Below are 16,140 nucleotides of genomic sequence, written 5' to 3' on the forward strand. Positions count from 1 at the left end.
GCTCGCCCTCAATAAATGCCAGCTGAACAAATTAACCAACGATCACAAGGATTCCTGCTTCCAGCCAAGGTGGAGCAACAGGGACTGGACTGACATTCCCACCTAAAACAACTGAAATGCCCAACAAATATATGAAACAATGGCCCTGAAGACATTGAATGCCAGACGATGGAAAATATAGGGTGTCTCCCCAAAATGTATACACACTTTGAATCATTATAAAGGCAGTGTTTATTAAAATTTCATTTTTGGGGGGTGCAGATGGGAGCAGGCTGGAAGAGGTTAATGGGGGGAAAAGGAGGACCTATGTAATACTGTCAACAATAAAGATTTTTTTAAAAATGTATTTTATTGATTTTTTACAGAGAGGAAGGGAGAGAGATAGAGAATTAGAAACATCAATCAGCTGCCTCCTGCACATCTCCTACTGGGGATGTGCCCGCAACCCAGGTACATGCCCTTGACCGGAATCGAACCGGGGACCTTTCAGTCCGCAGGCCGACGCTCTATCCACTGAGCCAAACCGGATTCGGCAACAATAAAGATTTAAAAAAATACATTTCATTCTCAAAACTGAGCTATCCTCTGTTACAGTACCCACACATTTTTGGGGGGACACCCCGTAGTGACTCCTGTGAGTCAGAAAACAAATGTGGTGAGCCGCACTTTACTGCCCGAAGCTTCCAGACCAGGGCAGGCAGGTGGAGTCTGGTGGTCTAGGCCCTGGAAAGGTGACGCCAGGGGCCTGGGGTCGCGAGGCAGAGACTGAAAAGGCGAGAGCCGCACAGAGAGCTCTGGAGCTCCTCCGAGGGCCCCTCTTCGGTAACCCGGCGCAGTGCCTCCTGTGAGGGAACCCTGGCGGCACAGTGAGAACCATGCAAAGGAATCAGCACAGCCCTGGGAGCTGACGCGGGGCTGGGAGTAGTGCTGGTTCCCACAACCAGAGTGGAAACCTCACAATTAATGGGGCATTGAGTGGAGCACGCAGAAGAATTTTTGGCTCAAAAGTAGGTCAAACTAAATGCTGTTCTGGCCCCACCTAACAAAAACAAGATCTGAAAGGGCCAAACTATTTTCAAATGACTTTTGTACCCCAGAACAAAGCTCAAGAATATTTATACAAATACAAAAATAGTGCCCAGCAAAACAAAATTCACAGTGTCTGGCAACCAATAAAAATTAGCGTGTATATAAAGAAACAGGAAAATATGGCCCATGATGGAAAGAAAAACCAATCAATTGAAACCTACCCAGAAATTTCACAGATGACAGAATTAGGAGACACGGACATTAAAACAGTTATTAAAACTCGACTGCATAGGTGCAAGAAGATAAGGGAAAGAGTGCTGTGTTAAGTAGAGATATAGAAGATATTTTTTAAAATATATTTTTATTGATTTCAGAGAGGAAGGTAGAGGGAGAGAGAGAGAGAAACATCAATGATGAGAGAATCATTGATTGGCTGTCTCATGCACGCCCCCTACTGGGGATCGAGCCCACAACCAGGCATGTGCCCTTGACCAAAATTGAACCCGGGACCCTCAGTCCACAGGCCGATGCTCTAGCCACTGAGCCAAACCAGCTAGGGCTAGAAGATGTTTTTTACAAGACTTAAATTGGAAAAAAAAACACACAAAACTTAAATTGAAATTCTAGAGATGAAAACTATAATGTCTGAGATAAAAAATACACTACATGGATTAATGGAACATTAGACATGGCAGAAAATTAGTGAACTTGAATACATAGTAATAAAAACTATCTAAAATAAAACAGAACGAAAAAGCTTAAAAAAGTATAATAACGTCAGTGAGCTGAGACAACTTCAAGTGACCTAACACCGACGTGTAATTGGCATCTCCGAAGGAGGGAGAAGGACAGAAAAGATTATTTGAAGAAAAATAAACTGAAACATTTCCAAATTTGATGAAAACTATAAATCTACAGGCGTAAGATACTTAATAAACCCCAAGCAGAATAAACATAAAGAAACCACCAAGCTCTGATCCTCCCTGTCAGCAGGCAGCCCCCTCTTGTTGTGCGGTGCCAGCCACGTCTGACACATAATGGTTCAGGACCGGGTAAGTAGATTTGGCCACATTGAGTGCCTGGTCACCACGGCAACTTTTAACTCTACAACGCGGGTATTGTTGTCATCAATGACCTCCTCATTGAACTTAACTTCGTGGTCTACATGTCTCAGTGTTATTCCACCCATGGCAAGGTCAATGGCCCAGCCAAGGCTGAGAACAGGTAGCTTGTCATCAATGGGAGGCCCACCCCCATCTCCCTGGAGCAAGATCCCACCAACATCGAATGGGGTGATCCTGGTGCTGAATATGTTGTGGAGTCCACGGGTGTCTGCACCACCTTGGAGAAGGCTGCGGCTCACTTGAAGGTTGGAGCCCAAAGGGTCATATCTATGCTCCTTCTGCTGATGCCCCCACGTTTGTGATGGGTGTGAAACGTGAGAAGTATGACAATTCCCCCAGGATTGTCAGCAATGCCTCCTGTACCACCAACTGCTTGGCCCACCACTGGCCAAGGGTGGAGGGTCCCTCTGGGAAGCAGGTGTGGCGGCTGAGGGGCTGTCTAGAACATCACCTTTGCTCCTACTGGTGCTGCCAAGGCTGTGGGCAAGGTCATCCCTGAGCTGAATGAGAAACTCACTGGCATGGCCTTCCATGTCCCTACCTCCTAAGGCCGTGGTTCTCAACCTTCTGGCCCTTTCAGTACAGTTCCTCATGTTGTGACCCAACCATAAAATTATTTTCGTTGCTACTTCATAACTGTAATGTTGCTACTGTTATGACTCGTCATGTAAATATCTGATATGCAGGATGGTCTTAGGCGACCCCTGTGAAAGGGTCGTTCGACCGCCAAAGGGGTCGCGACCCACAGGTTGAGAACCGCTGTCCTAATATATTGGTTATGGATCTGACCTACCATTAGGTAAGGAAGATTCCGAATATGATGACACTAAGAAGCTGGGGAAGGAGGCATTAGGGGGCCCCCAAACGGCATCCTGGGCTGCACTGAAGACTAGGTTGTCTCCTGTGGCTTTAACAGTCACACCCACTATCCACCTTCAATGCTGGGGCTTACGTCTCTTTTTTGGGGGGTGAGGCCTCACATTGCTCTCAACGACCACTCTGTCAGGCTCACTTCCTGGTATGACAATGGATCTGACTACAGCAACGGGGTGATGGACGCTATGGCCTCCAAGAAGGAAGAGTGACCTGGACTACCAGCCATACCCAGAACACAAGAGGAAAAGAGCAGCCCTTTGCTGCCGGGGAGATCTTGCCCCCAACTAAATCTCTCAATACACTGAGAATTTCTCATCTTTGACACAATTTCCATCCCAGACTTCCTGAAGAAGGGGAGGGGCTTAGTATGTACCATCAATAAAGTACACTGTACCCAGCCAAAAAAAAAGAGAGAGAGAAAGTATACCACCCAGCCAGTGTGGCTCAGTGGTTGAGCATCAACCTATGAACCAGGAAGTCAGGGTTTGATTCCCCATCAGGGCACATGCCCGGGTTGTGGGCTCGATCCTCAGTAGGGGGCGTGCAGGAGGCGGCCAACCGATGATTCTCTCTCATCATTGATGTTTCTCTCTCTCTCCCTTTTCCTTCCTCTCTCTCTAAAAAGTCAATAAAAAGATACTTTAAAAATAAAAAAGTGAAACAACATGGGATGAAATTAGAAATCAATGACAAAGTAGATGTTCGCCCTGGCTGGTGTTGCTCAGAAGCTAGAACACCAGCCCTCGGACCAGAGCTCAGGTTTGATTCCTGGTCAAGGGCACTTACCTGAGTTGCATGTTCAATCCAGCCACAGTTGGGGTGCCGCCTCTCTCTCACATTGATCTCTCTCCCCCTCCTCCCTCCCTTCCACTCTCTCTTAAAATCAATGGAAAAAATATCATCTGGTGAGCATTTTTTTAAAAAAAGAAATAAATACTTAAGAAAAGGAGGAGATGTTCAAGAAAGTTTGAGATGGGAGATGTTTTAAAAAGTCAGTTTTTGAACGTCTTCCATCTCAAACAATTTGGTTCTCAACCAAGTTGTTCACGGAAAATGTCTTGGTTGTTGAACAAAACTTCGGTTCTTGCTGATATCTGTATGGTCAGTCACGTGTCTCCCAGGCAACAAAGGAGAAAATGTGTGAGTGTGAGTCAGTTTACTGCTAATCTTCAAGTACTTAACATCTCAGGAAATTGTGCTCTGAAAACGTGTGTGTGTGTGTGTGTGTGTGTGTGTGTGTGTGTGTGTTTTGCTTTTGGGGATGATTTACATTATTTCTAAGGGGAGGGGGGAGGGAATGATTCCATTTTCAAACAATTCCTTTCTGGAACCGCCTTCCAAATGAATTAAGTTTGAGAACTGAGGTTTCCACAGTAGTACCATCCTGCAGCTCAGGGAAACCGAGGTTCATTTTATTGTCCCAGGTCACATACCTGGTAAGTGGTAGATCTCTCTGTCTGATGACAAATGAACTCTGGGCATCCTAAAAATCGTTTCCTCCTCTCAACCTTCTGGATTCTACCAGCAGCACCACCAAGCCCCCAGGCCTGAACCCCTGCCGTTTCTTCCAGCGTCAGTGTACCAGGACAACCAGCAATAGGGCTGGAGGTGTGGGGAGGGGGGCAGGCAGGACTGAGGGAGGGAGGACCTGACTGCTTCATGGATTTAATGTTGCTACTAACTATTTTTCTTTTTAAAAATATATTTGTATTGCCAAAGCCGGTTTGGCTCAGTGGATAGAGCGTCGCCCTGCGGACTGAAAGGTCCCAGGTTCGATTCCGGTCAAGGGCATGTACCTGGGTTGCAGGCACTTCCCCAGTGGGGGATGTGCAGGAGGCAGCTGATCGATGTTTCTCTCTCATCGATGTTTCTAACTCTCTAGCTCTCTCCCTTCCTCTCAGTAAAAAATCAATAAAATATATTAAAAAAATAAAATAAAATAAAATATATTTGTATTGATTTCAGAGAGGAAGGGAGAGGGAGCTAGAAACATCAATGGTAAAAGAGAATCATTGATCAGCTGCCTCCCACATTCCCCCCACTGGGGATGGAGCTCACAACCTGGGCATGTGCCCCTGACCAGAATCGAACCTGGGACTCTTCAGTCCGCAGGCCGACGCTCTATCCACTGAGCCAGACCAACGAGAGCACTACTAACTTTTTAATCCCAACTTTAAAAAAAATATTTTTTTTATTGATTTTAGAGAGAGAGGAAGGGAAAAGGAGAGATAGAAACATTGATCAGCTACCTTCTGCACACTCCCTACTGGGGATCAAGCCCAAGACCGGAGCCCCGACCAGAATTGAACTAGTGACCTCTGGGTGCATGGGACGGCACGCAACCAACTCAGCCACACTAGCCAGGGCATTGCTACTTTTAATCCCAACCTATTCAGAGTTAAATTGCCAGAAGGTTAAAAGCAAGGGGTTTGAGGTAAAACATACTCGGCTTCCAGTCCTGTCCTGACTTCCCTCCATTCCTGCTCTGTGATCTTGGGGCAGCTTCTAAACCTCTCTGAGCCACACGTGGAAAAGGGATTTAGCCTTTCGGGTTAGAAATCTTGTGAGGGGAGATGGATTCTTCTAGCAATAGACAAGGCTCAGGTTACCTGCCCCCACCACACTTACTCCATCCATCCCTCTGAGGCTAGTTTACTTCAAACCATTTGAAAAATATACTCAACCTGATCAGATGGTGACATCTTTTAATGCCTGCTTAAGTTTCCCTGCCTGGATGTTCTTCCAGGAAGTCTAGTGAGCTGCCGCAGTGAGACAACCCCCAACCAGCAGCTAAGTGGAGCTCTTCGGCAACATCCCCTTCTTTCTAAGCCTTTCACATGCTAATGCGCACTGTGGACCTCCCAGAGCTTCTGGGAAGGGAGGGGGGAACGGAGCCTCCCAAACTTACTCCCGGCAGCACCGCCCGCCGGGTATCTCCCCTGAGAAGGCGCGCACCGCCTGCTGTTCAGTCACCTTGGCCAATCTGTTTCATCATCTCTTAGCTCCAGCCTCCCATTTCCAACTCCGGACACAGATTTCCTACCAAATCCAGCTTTCCTCTCCATCCAGTCCTGCTGCCCCCCGCCCGGCCCCCAGATTCACGGTCCCTCCCTAGCCCCCTCCCACCAAGCTCTGTGAGGCCCAGTGCTTGTCCTTCTCTCCACCTCCCGATGACCTTGGTCTAGCTCACACCAGGGCCCTACAGGGACCCAATTCTCCTTGTCTTTTTACCTGACACTCCAGCCAAACCAGGCCCTTACACCCTGAGTCTTCCCACACCCATGCCCTTCCCTCTGCCTAGAATGCCCCCAGCTCCCCCTCTTCAGGTTCGGGCTCCAGTGCCGAGACCTCCCACGTGCCTTCCCAGCTGGCCTGCCTGAAGGCTGCTTCATCACTGGTGCGGTCCAATGTAGTCTTTGATATCTAGTAGGTGCTCATAAATACCCGTAGTTGGAAAGAATGAGTCTGATCCACCTGCATTACACAGTGGGGGCACAGAAGTGACTGAGGGGGCCTCCGTAGGGCTCCTCTGTGAGCTAGGCTTTCTCTGCCATTCACTTTGGAAAGGAAGACCCCCAGGGGCCAAGTGAGTCACCTTTCTCTGGGAAGGCAACTGTCTAGAGCTCATGATATAGACTCCAGCAAAGAGGTTGAGTGGAATCCTCTTGTCAGCTGGCCCTTTGGGGTCCCAGACTGCACTATCCATTCCGAAAAGCCCATGGTTCCTACTCTGTTTCTGTCTTCCTGCTGGCATTCCGTAATTACCACCACCACCACCACCACCGCCTGAGGCAGAAGCGGCCTGAGGAATTATCCATCCAGGGGGCCCACAAAGGCTTCACAAGGTGCTTAACCTCCCAGGCTGTGTGCACAACTCTGTATGTCTGTGGATTTCTGGAGCCAGCATCCAGAGATGCCACCTGAGTCTCAAAGGGAGTTGAGGGGAGGGCAAGACCCAAATGAGATACAGAACAGTTATCTGTCTGGCCTCTCATTATAAAGGCCAATACATGTAAGGTTCATATTACTATACCTGAGTTGGCTCACAGCCTGGTTTTGTAAGTAAAAGGTGTTGTTGTTTTTTATAGATAACTTAAAAAAATTTTTTTAAATTATATTTTTAATCAGAGAGGAAGGAGAGAAATAGAAACATCAATGACGAGAGAATCATTGATTGGCTGCCTCCTGCACACCCACACTGGGGATCAAGCCTGCAACTGGGCATGTGCCCTTGACTGGAATCGAACCCAGGACCTTTCAGTCCGTAGGCCGATGCTCTATCCACTGGGCCAAACAGGCTAGGGCAGTAAAGTTTTATTTGAACACAGCCATGCACATGTTTTCGTAAGGTCTGTGGCTGCTTTCCCACTATAGCTACAGAGTAGTTGCAACACAGATGTAATTGTATAACTCACAGCGTCCTCTAAGGGCTGGTTGCCATTGTGATGGTGGTGATACAGATGAACAACAGCAGGCCTCAAGCGACATAGCTAGTGATCTGGGGGTATTTATTATTTATTTTTAAAATACATTTTTACTGATTTCAGAGACAGAGGGAGAGGAGATAGAAACATCAATGATGAGAATCATTGATTGGCTGCCTCCTGCATGCCTTCTACTGGGGATCGAGCCCACAACCTGGGCATGTGTCCTGACCAGGAATTGAACCTCAACCTCCTGGTTCATGGGTCGATGCTCAACCCTGAGCTACACCGGCCAGGCTCAAGGATTCTATAACAAACCTGCTGTGTCCTCCAGGACGAGCTATTGGGGACGAAGGAGTGGGTAGGGAGAAGCTGACTTTATGGCTCTGCAGAATGACCTCACTGCCTCCAAGGTCCGAAGTGATCAGACCTGTGTACCTTTGATACCTCATTTGCTCCAGTCACATTGGCCTTCCTCTCCTCTGTCAAATGCACAAATTTTCTTCCTACCTCAGGACCTTTGCATATGCTGATTTAACTGGCTTTTTCTGTCATTCAGGTCCCAGCTCAGATATCACCACTCTCTCCTGGGGCCAAATCACTCTTTATGCTTACATGGCACTTGTAAGCAAAGTATTTTGTCCATTTGCTGTTGTTTTTTGTTGGTCTCCCTGAATGTAACGTGAGGTTTCTGTCTCATTCACTGCTGGAGCCCAGTGCCTGACAGTGGGTTTTCTTATGTTACTCAATAACTGTTTATTAAATGAATAAAATGATTCTTGAACAGAGTGTATCTTCTCTTCCTGGCTCTGTAAACCCACTCACTGAGCCACATTTCCCTTCTCTGAGCCTCAGTTGCCTCCTATGTAAACTGGACCATGAGGTTTAGATGAGAAGCTCCTAGCGTTTTGGTTTGAACATTCTATGACATGAAAGCACTGCCAGGGGCCTGACATAGGTAGGTTTGGAGATAATAGGTTATATTTGACTCTGAGCCTCAGTCCCAGCCCAGGCCCTGGGGACAGATGGTAACATCCCTACTGAGGGATGAAGGAAGGAAGAGGTGAGGGAATAGGAGGAAGGGAGACCCAGTATCTGGCAGGCAGGGAAGGCTCTGAGAGCCACAGGCCCAGGGCCAGGAAGGAAGTGTCCAGAAAAGGGAGGCAGACAGGAAGTGGGAGCAACCCCACCTCAGAGGCATGCCTTTGAGCTTCAGAGTTGTTTGAAATTTGTATTACAAGTATGCATTAATTTTGTGTGTGTGTGTTTTATTAAATTTATTGGGGTGACATTGGTCAACATGACCAATGTGGGTTTCTATGTTACAGGATCTGTATATTTGAGTGTGTTTTTAAAAATTGATTTTAGCCCTAACCGGTTTGGCTCAGTGGATAGAGCATCAGCCTGCGGACTCTAAGGGTCCCAGGTTCGATTCTGGTCAAGGGCATGTACCTTGGTTGCGGGCACATCCCCAGTAGGGAGTGTGCAGGAGGCAGCTGATCGATGTTTCTCTCTATCCCTCTCCCTTTCTCTCTGTAAAAAAATCAATAAAATATATATTTTTAAAAAATTGATTTTAGTCGAAACCGGTTTGGCTCAGTGGATAGAGCGTCGGCCTGTGAACTGAAAGGTCCCGGGTTCGATTCCGGTCAAGGACATGTACCTGGGTTGCGGGCACATCCCCAGCGGGGGATGTGCAGGAGGCGGCTGATCGATGTTTCTCTCTCATCGATGTTTCTGACTCTCTATCTCTCTCCCTTCCTCTCTGTAAAAAAATCAATAAAATATTTAAAAAAATAAAAAATAAAATAAAAAATTGATTTTAGAGAGAGAGAGAAACATCAATTTGCTGTCCTACTCACTCAAGCATTCACTGGTTGATTCTTGTATGTGCCCTGACCAGAGATCACACCCGATACTTTGGCATGTCAAGATGACACTCCGCCCTAGCCGGTTTGGCTCAGTGGATAGAGCATTAGCCCTTGGACTGAAGGGTCCCAGGTTTGATTCTGGTCAAGGGCACATATCTCAGTTACAGGCTTGATACCCAGTCTAGGTCGGGGTGTGGGCAGGAGGCAACCGATTGATGTGTCGCTCTTACATCAATGTTTCTCTCTCTGTCTCTCCCCTTCCTTCTCCACTCTCTTTTTGTTTTGTTTTTTCCCTTTTCCACTCTCTTTAAAAATCAATGGAAAAATATCCTGGGTGAGGATTAACAACAACAACAAAAGATGACACTGAAAAAATTAAAATGCACATGCCCTTTGACCCAGCAATTCCACTTCTAGGAATCTCCCCACAGGTAGAGAAGTTTGTGTGAAATGACCCATGTCAAGGCTATGTACAGCAGGCTTGTTTGAAACAGCAAGACTGGAAACAATCTAAATGTCCACCAAAAAGGGACACGCTAAAAGAAAAAGAAAAGAGGAGGCAAGCTAGATAAACCAGGGCAAATCCACAAAATGGAGTATTATAGAGATGTTAAAAATAACATAGCCAGTCTGTTAAGTGCTGATGTGGAATAATCTCCAAGGTCTCTCTTAAGTAAAAGAAGGCACAGAGCAACGTATACAGGGTGTCTACCATTTACATGAAAAGCTATACACACACGTTTATAAATACTCAGAATACCCCTGGAACTTGTACTAGTTGCCAGGGGATAGGGTTGAGGGGAGCCTTAATGTTCAATCTATATATATAAAAGCATAATATGCAAATCAACCAGATGGCGGAATGACTGCTTGCTATGACACGCACTGACCACCAGGGGGCAGACACTCAACGCAGGAGCTACCACCAGCCCGCAGGCCCCGATTGCCCAATCAGGGCCTGCCGGCCAACCTCTTGGTCCCTCCCCATGGCTGGCAGGCTCTGATTGCCCAATGGGGAAGGGGAACAGGGAGTGGCGGTGGGTATGGGTGGCGCCAGGCCAAGATGGGTGCGAGTGAGCGGGGCCCTGATTGCCCCGCTGGCCGCCCCACACACAGGGCGACCAGCGTTGGCGGCAGGGGGCGGGGCCGGCTGCCAGCAGCTGGGAAAGATTGGCCCTGATCACAGGCCAGGCCTCGGGACCCTACCCGTGCACAAATTTCATGCGCAGGACCTCTAGTATTTTTATAAAACTGAGTTAAAACTCATATAACATGAATCATTTTAACCATTTTATTTTTTAAAATACATTTTATTGACTTCAGAGAGGAAGGGAGAGGGAGAGATAGAAACATCAATAATGAGAGAGAATCATTGATCGGTTGCTTCCTGCATGCCCCACACTGGGGATTGAGCTCGCAACCTGGGCATGTGCTCTGACAGGAAATCGAACCGTGACCTCCTGGTTCATAGGTCAATGCTCAACCACTGTGCTGCACCAGCCAGGCCATTTTAACCATTGTAAAATGTACAATTCAGTACATTCAGTGTTGTCTAACCATCACCTCAATGTAGCTCCAGTATTTTCATCACACACAAACAAACAAACAAATAAAAACCCCAAGCACCACTGCCTCTATTAGCAGTTACTCTCTATTTCTCATCTCCTAGCCCCTGGCAACCACAAATCTACTTTGTTTCTACAGAATTGCTGATGATTCTACATATTTCATATAAATAGAAATCATATAGTATGTGACCTTTTATGTCTGGCTTTTTTCACTTAGTATGTTTTTGAGGTTCATCCACGTTGATCCTTTTCATGGATTTTTATATTCCACCAGAGGCCCGGTGTACAACATTCGTGCACAGGGGTGTAGCAGGGGAGAGAGTCTCTCAGCCCAGCTTGCACCCTCTCACAGTCTGGGACCTCTCGGGGAATGTCTGACTGCTGGCTTAGGCCCACTCCCCCTAAGCTGGCAGGCAGACACCCCCCAAGGGGTCCTTAGCACTGCCACGGAGGTGGGAGAGGCTCCCACCACTGCCACTGTGCTTGCCAGCCGTAAGCCCAGCTTCTGGCTGAGTGGCATTCCCCCTGTGGGAGCGCACTGACCACCAAGGGGCAGCTCCTGCGTTGAGCATCTGCCCCCTGGTGGTCAGTGCATGTCACTGCGACTGGTTGTTCCACCATTTGGTCAATTTGCATATTAGCCTTTTATTATATAGGGTTGTATATATGACTATAACACATTTTGTTTATTCATTGATGGACATTTGGGTAGTCTCCACCTTCTTGCTATTGTGAATAGCACTACTCTGAACACTCATGTACAGGTCTTTGTTTAAATATCTGTATTCAATTCTTTCGGGTACATATCTAGGAGTGGAATTGTTGGGTCATCTGGTAATTCTATGTTTAACTTTCTTAAGGACTGAAACTGATTTTAATATTCTTTTGTACCTTGTGAATCTTATACTATAAGTACCATGACAAATATTAGCTTTTCTAGAAACAAAGAAAAATATACATATAAAATGAAGGTGCACATTTATTTAAAAAAAATTTACTGTATAAATACAAGGGATTATTGCTAGATACAAAATTAACAAATACTTAGCTAGAGGATTCCTGGAAGAAAATTGCATTTTGGACTTACACTTCAATTTGTTTGTTTCATTGTAGTTCCAGTGGTGGAATATAGGGAGACCTGAGTTCAAATCTCGGTCCTGTCAGTTATAGCTGTGCATCACTGTATAGGTTACCTAACCTCTTTGCATCACAAATGTAAAATACAGAAAAATCACCTGTCCAGCCAGCTGTGAGAGCTGAATGAGTTCTGAGACATCTTATGCCTAGCTCTGAGCCTGGCACACAGCTAGCAGCCTAGGTTAGCAGCTTTATGCAGGCAGGGTTTGGAAGCTACTCGCTTCTATCCTGAGATCTGTACTCTGCAGCCTTTTTTACATCAGCTTCTCTGATTCCCCACATGCTCAAAGAATTCCTGCAGCCCTAACCAGATTGGCTCAGTAGATACAGCGTCGGCCTGCGGACTGAAAGGTCGCAGGTTCAATTCCGGTCAAGGGCATGTACCTTGTTTGCGGGCACATCCCCAGTAGAAGGTGTGCAGGAGGCAGATGATCGATGTTTCTAACTCTCTATCCCTCTCCCTTCCTCTCTGTAAAAAAATCAATAAAATATACTTTTAAAAAAAAAAGAATTCCTGCAGGCCTGGCCCTGCTGAGCAGAGTCCCCATCCCACAGTGTTTCACCACCCCTAGTGCCCATCCAGAAGAGTGGCCAACCAGAGTGTGAGGGGACAAGAACCAGAGTCAGGTGCTGGCAATGGGGCCCGCTGTCTGCCAAGGACTACCCTATGATAGGGAGCATGGGTTTGCTCTATGGAGCTATAGAGCTCAGGGCCACATATATGGAGGAGTTGCCTAAAGGAACAGGGAGACAGATTTGGGTTTAACCAGAGGCACACCTTAAATTTTTAATTGACAGGACATCATGCCAAGCACTGTTGTGTAATTCTACACAAACTGTCCCCATTTCACAGATGAAGAAATTGAGGCTTGGAGTCCTTAGTCACTTTGCACAAAGTCACAAAAACAAATATAAAGTGCACCAAGGTTGGAACCCAGGCCTGTCTCAGTCTAGAACTTGGAAGCTCAGCTTCTGTGCTAAGAGATCAATGGCCAAGTACCTGACATATGTTAATTATCACTAATCATTACCTGATAACAATATTACTGTAAGTACAGCTGGAGGTGTAGCAGGAGGATGAGCCGTTTGGGGTGGGTGAAGTTGCTTTCCCCCAAGTTCAGGCCAAGGCTGGATTAGTCTTTGGTGGAGATTCGCGTGTTTGCTGCAGGCAGTTGGATTCAGGTCCCGGGGTTCTAGTTGCTAGGGTACCAGGACATCCCTAAGGTCTGCCCCCAGAAATTTGGATGCAGTTGTTTTCGCTGGGCCATAGGAGTCTGTCTTCTTCAAAAGGCAATTCTGGTCTGCAGCCAAGTGTGAGGCCCATTGACTTGTGTGACCACTAGGTCCCCTTCTAACCAGATTCTATGGTCTGCAATGCCCACCTCAGGGGAAGCATACTGCCTCCTTAAATCCCTGACGTCTAAGAGAGGATGAGTGCAGCTGATCCCTTTCCCTTATGAATAAGAGGCTTTTTGGAAAGCAAAAAAGACTGTACAAGGAGCCTCACTGGCAACTTCAGTGGGGAAGGTAGAGCCAGCTCATCCTCCCTCCTGGCCCCTCCCCACCCCACTCTGTGCAGAGCCAGTCCCCAGAAGAGTGTCATTTGCCCCACTGGACCCTGGGTCAAGTACAACGATTCCTACTTTCAGTCCCTAGGTCTTTCTCGGAAACTGTCTAGTGGGGCCAGCTTCCTGGCATGCCAGGCAATTCTGCAATTTGTTTGGCGTGGGGGGCCCTCTCTCAGGCTCTGAGAGACCTGCAACTCAGGCAGGGACGCAGGCCAGGGTGGCATTCTCAGTGACCTTTGGTTCCCTGGGAAGGACTCGAAAACAGTAAAAGTTTAGCAAGTGCCATTTAATCGTTGCCAGAACCTTTTTTTTTTTTTTAAACACACACTTTCTAAAGGATAAAAGATCATTTGAGGGCTCCATATGAAAATATCTGTGATTAGTTTGTTTTTTTTTCTTAGAAAGAAAACTTCCAAGCTATCTGCCTTTGAAATTAAATAGAAAGTATAAGATGAATTCAGTGCCTGGCTGTGTGACCTTAGAGGTTGATTTCAGGTGCTGAAACTCAGTTTCCCCATTTGCAAAGACCACTGGCCCAGTGGTTGGATAGGAACTGGCAGTGGGGCGGGGGCTCTGGCTGCAGAGAGGGAGGTGTCAGTTGGGAACCCAGAATCTAGGCCAGGAACCTTTGACCTGCCCAGACACCCCTTTTGGGTTTCTGATTGTTGTTTTTTAATCTTTTGCTTACTTTTCAGGTTCCTGGCATCCTACTCTCTGTCCCACTTTGGGAGAAGGAAGAAAAAGCAGTTATTGACATGTTAGTATAAAAATACCCCTCTCAGGGATTTTTTCCATGGTAACTCAAGCCTTTCATTCATTCAATATTCATTCCTAAACCCCCTCCACCAGGACCTGAGCTGGGCACTGAGAATTCGAAGATCAGAAAAAGATACCACCCCTGTCCTCAGGGTCCTCCCCTCATTTTCAGCCACATGGAAACAGAAAAAATAACATTATGTGCAGGGAGGGCAGAGACACTGCCTCTTGGGAAGACTGGGTTCGAAGTGAAGTTCTTGGTTCTATTCCTTTGCTGATTTTATAATCACTCCTCTTGTTGCCCTAGAGCCGTGGTCGGCAAACTGCGGCTCGTGAGCCACATGCGGCTCTTTGGCCCCTTGAGTGTGGCTCTTCCTAAGCCTTAGGAGTACCCTAATTAAGTTAATAACAATGTACCTACCTATATAGTTTAAGTTTAAAAAATTTGGCTCTCAAAAGAAATTTCAATCGTTGCACTGTCGATATTTGGCTCTGCTGACTAATGAGTTTGCCGACCACTGCCCTAGAGCTTTGAGGCCCTCATAGAACTTCCAGAGCTGGGATCTCATTTAACACTCAAGAAAGCCTGGATAATACTCAGGAGAGCCTGAAAGGCACCTCCCGTTTTACTATGAGAAAACAAAGCCACAGGGAGATTAAACGAACTGCCCGTGGTCACGTAAACTCAAACCTGGGCCTTCTGACACAGTTTTTTTTTGTTTTGTTTTGTTTTTTAGAAATACTGTTTGCTTTGGATTTGAACTTGGGATCTAGGTAACTGTGTGGCCCAGAGTAAAGGAGGCAAGGGGAGAAGGAGAGAGCTCAGGAACTTTGGGTTGAAAAGACCCAGTTTTCGGTCTTGACCTGCGCCACCTTTAAACTAGCAGTAGGATCAAGGGTAATAATCACAATCAACAAGAGCTTACCAGGAGCTCTTACTTAACTTGTATAACACATCCTTGAAGTTGTGCACTGTATTCCCATTTTACAGATGAACTCGATACTCAGCTGGTAGGTTGCCCAAGGTCACAGAATCAGAATCCTGTCGCAGGGCTATTTCACATTTTCCCCATCATCCATGTCATCCACTAGTAGCTAGGCAAGTTCCCAAATATTCCTGGGTCTCAGTTTTCTTTTTCTTTTTTTTTTAATATATTTTATTGATTTTTTACAGAGAGGAAGGGAGAGAGAGACAGAGTTAGAAACATCGATGGGAGAGAAACATCGATCAGCCGCCTCCTGCACGTCCCCCACTGGGGATGTGCCCGCAACCCAGGTACATGCCCTTGACCGGAATCGAACCCGGGACCTTTCAGTCCGCAGGCCGACGCTCTATCCACTGAGCCAAACCGGTCTCGGCTCAGTTTTCTAATCTTTAATTAGGAATAGCAGGAACAATGGGGAGATTAAGTCAGACTGCACATTAACTGCCTGGGGCAGGAAGGCGTAGGTACTTTATAAATGTCAGCATCCAGCCCCCTTCCCTTCCTGAGACCTCCTACACCAAGGGGAGCTTAAACCTGTAAATGCCAAGAAAATACACCTTAGCTACAGCCCAGCCTTTGGGCTTCAAGGTCACCCTCTCTACCTGCCTTCTCATTGCCCAGGCTTTCCTGATGGTAGGGAAGCTGAGGTTAGAAAGTAGCAAGGCACACATACCCTCAGGATGCTGGGTGGGTCCCAGGGCAGCATTTCTCAGGAGTGAGGCCATCTGAATCTTTTCCATCCCCTAAGCATAAGACACCAAAGGATAATTATGTACAATAAATCAAAGAGAAAGGGCCATA

Source organism: Myotis nattereri (assembly GCF_964212035.1).
Source record: "Myotis nattereri genome assembly, chromosome: 1".
Lineage (NCBI taxonomy): Eukaryota > Metazoa > Chordata > Mammalia > Chiroptera > Vespertilionidae > Myotis > Myotis nattereri.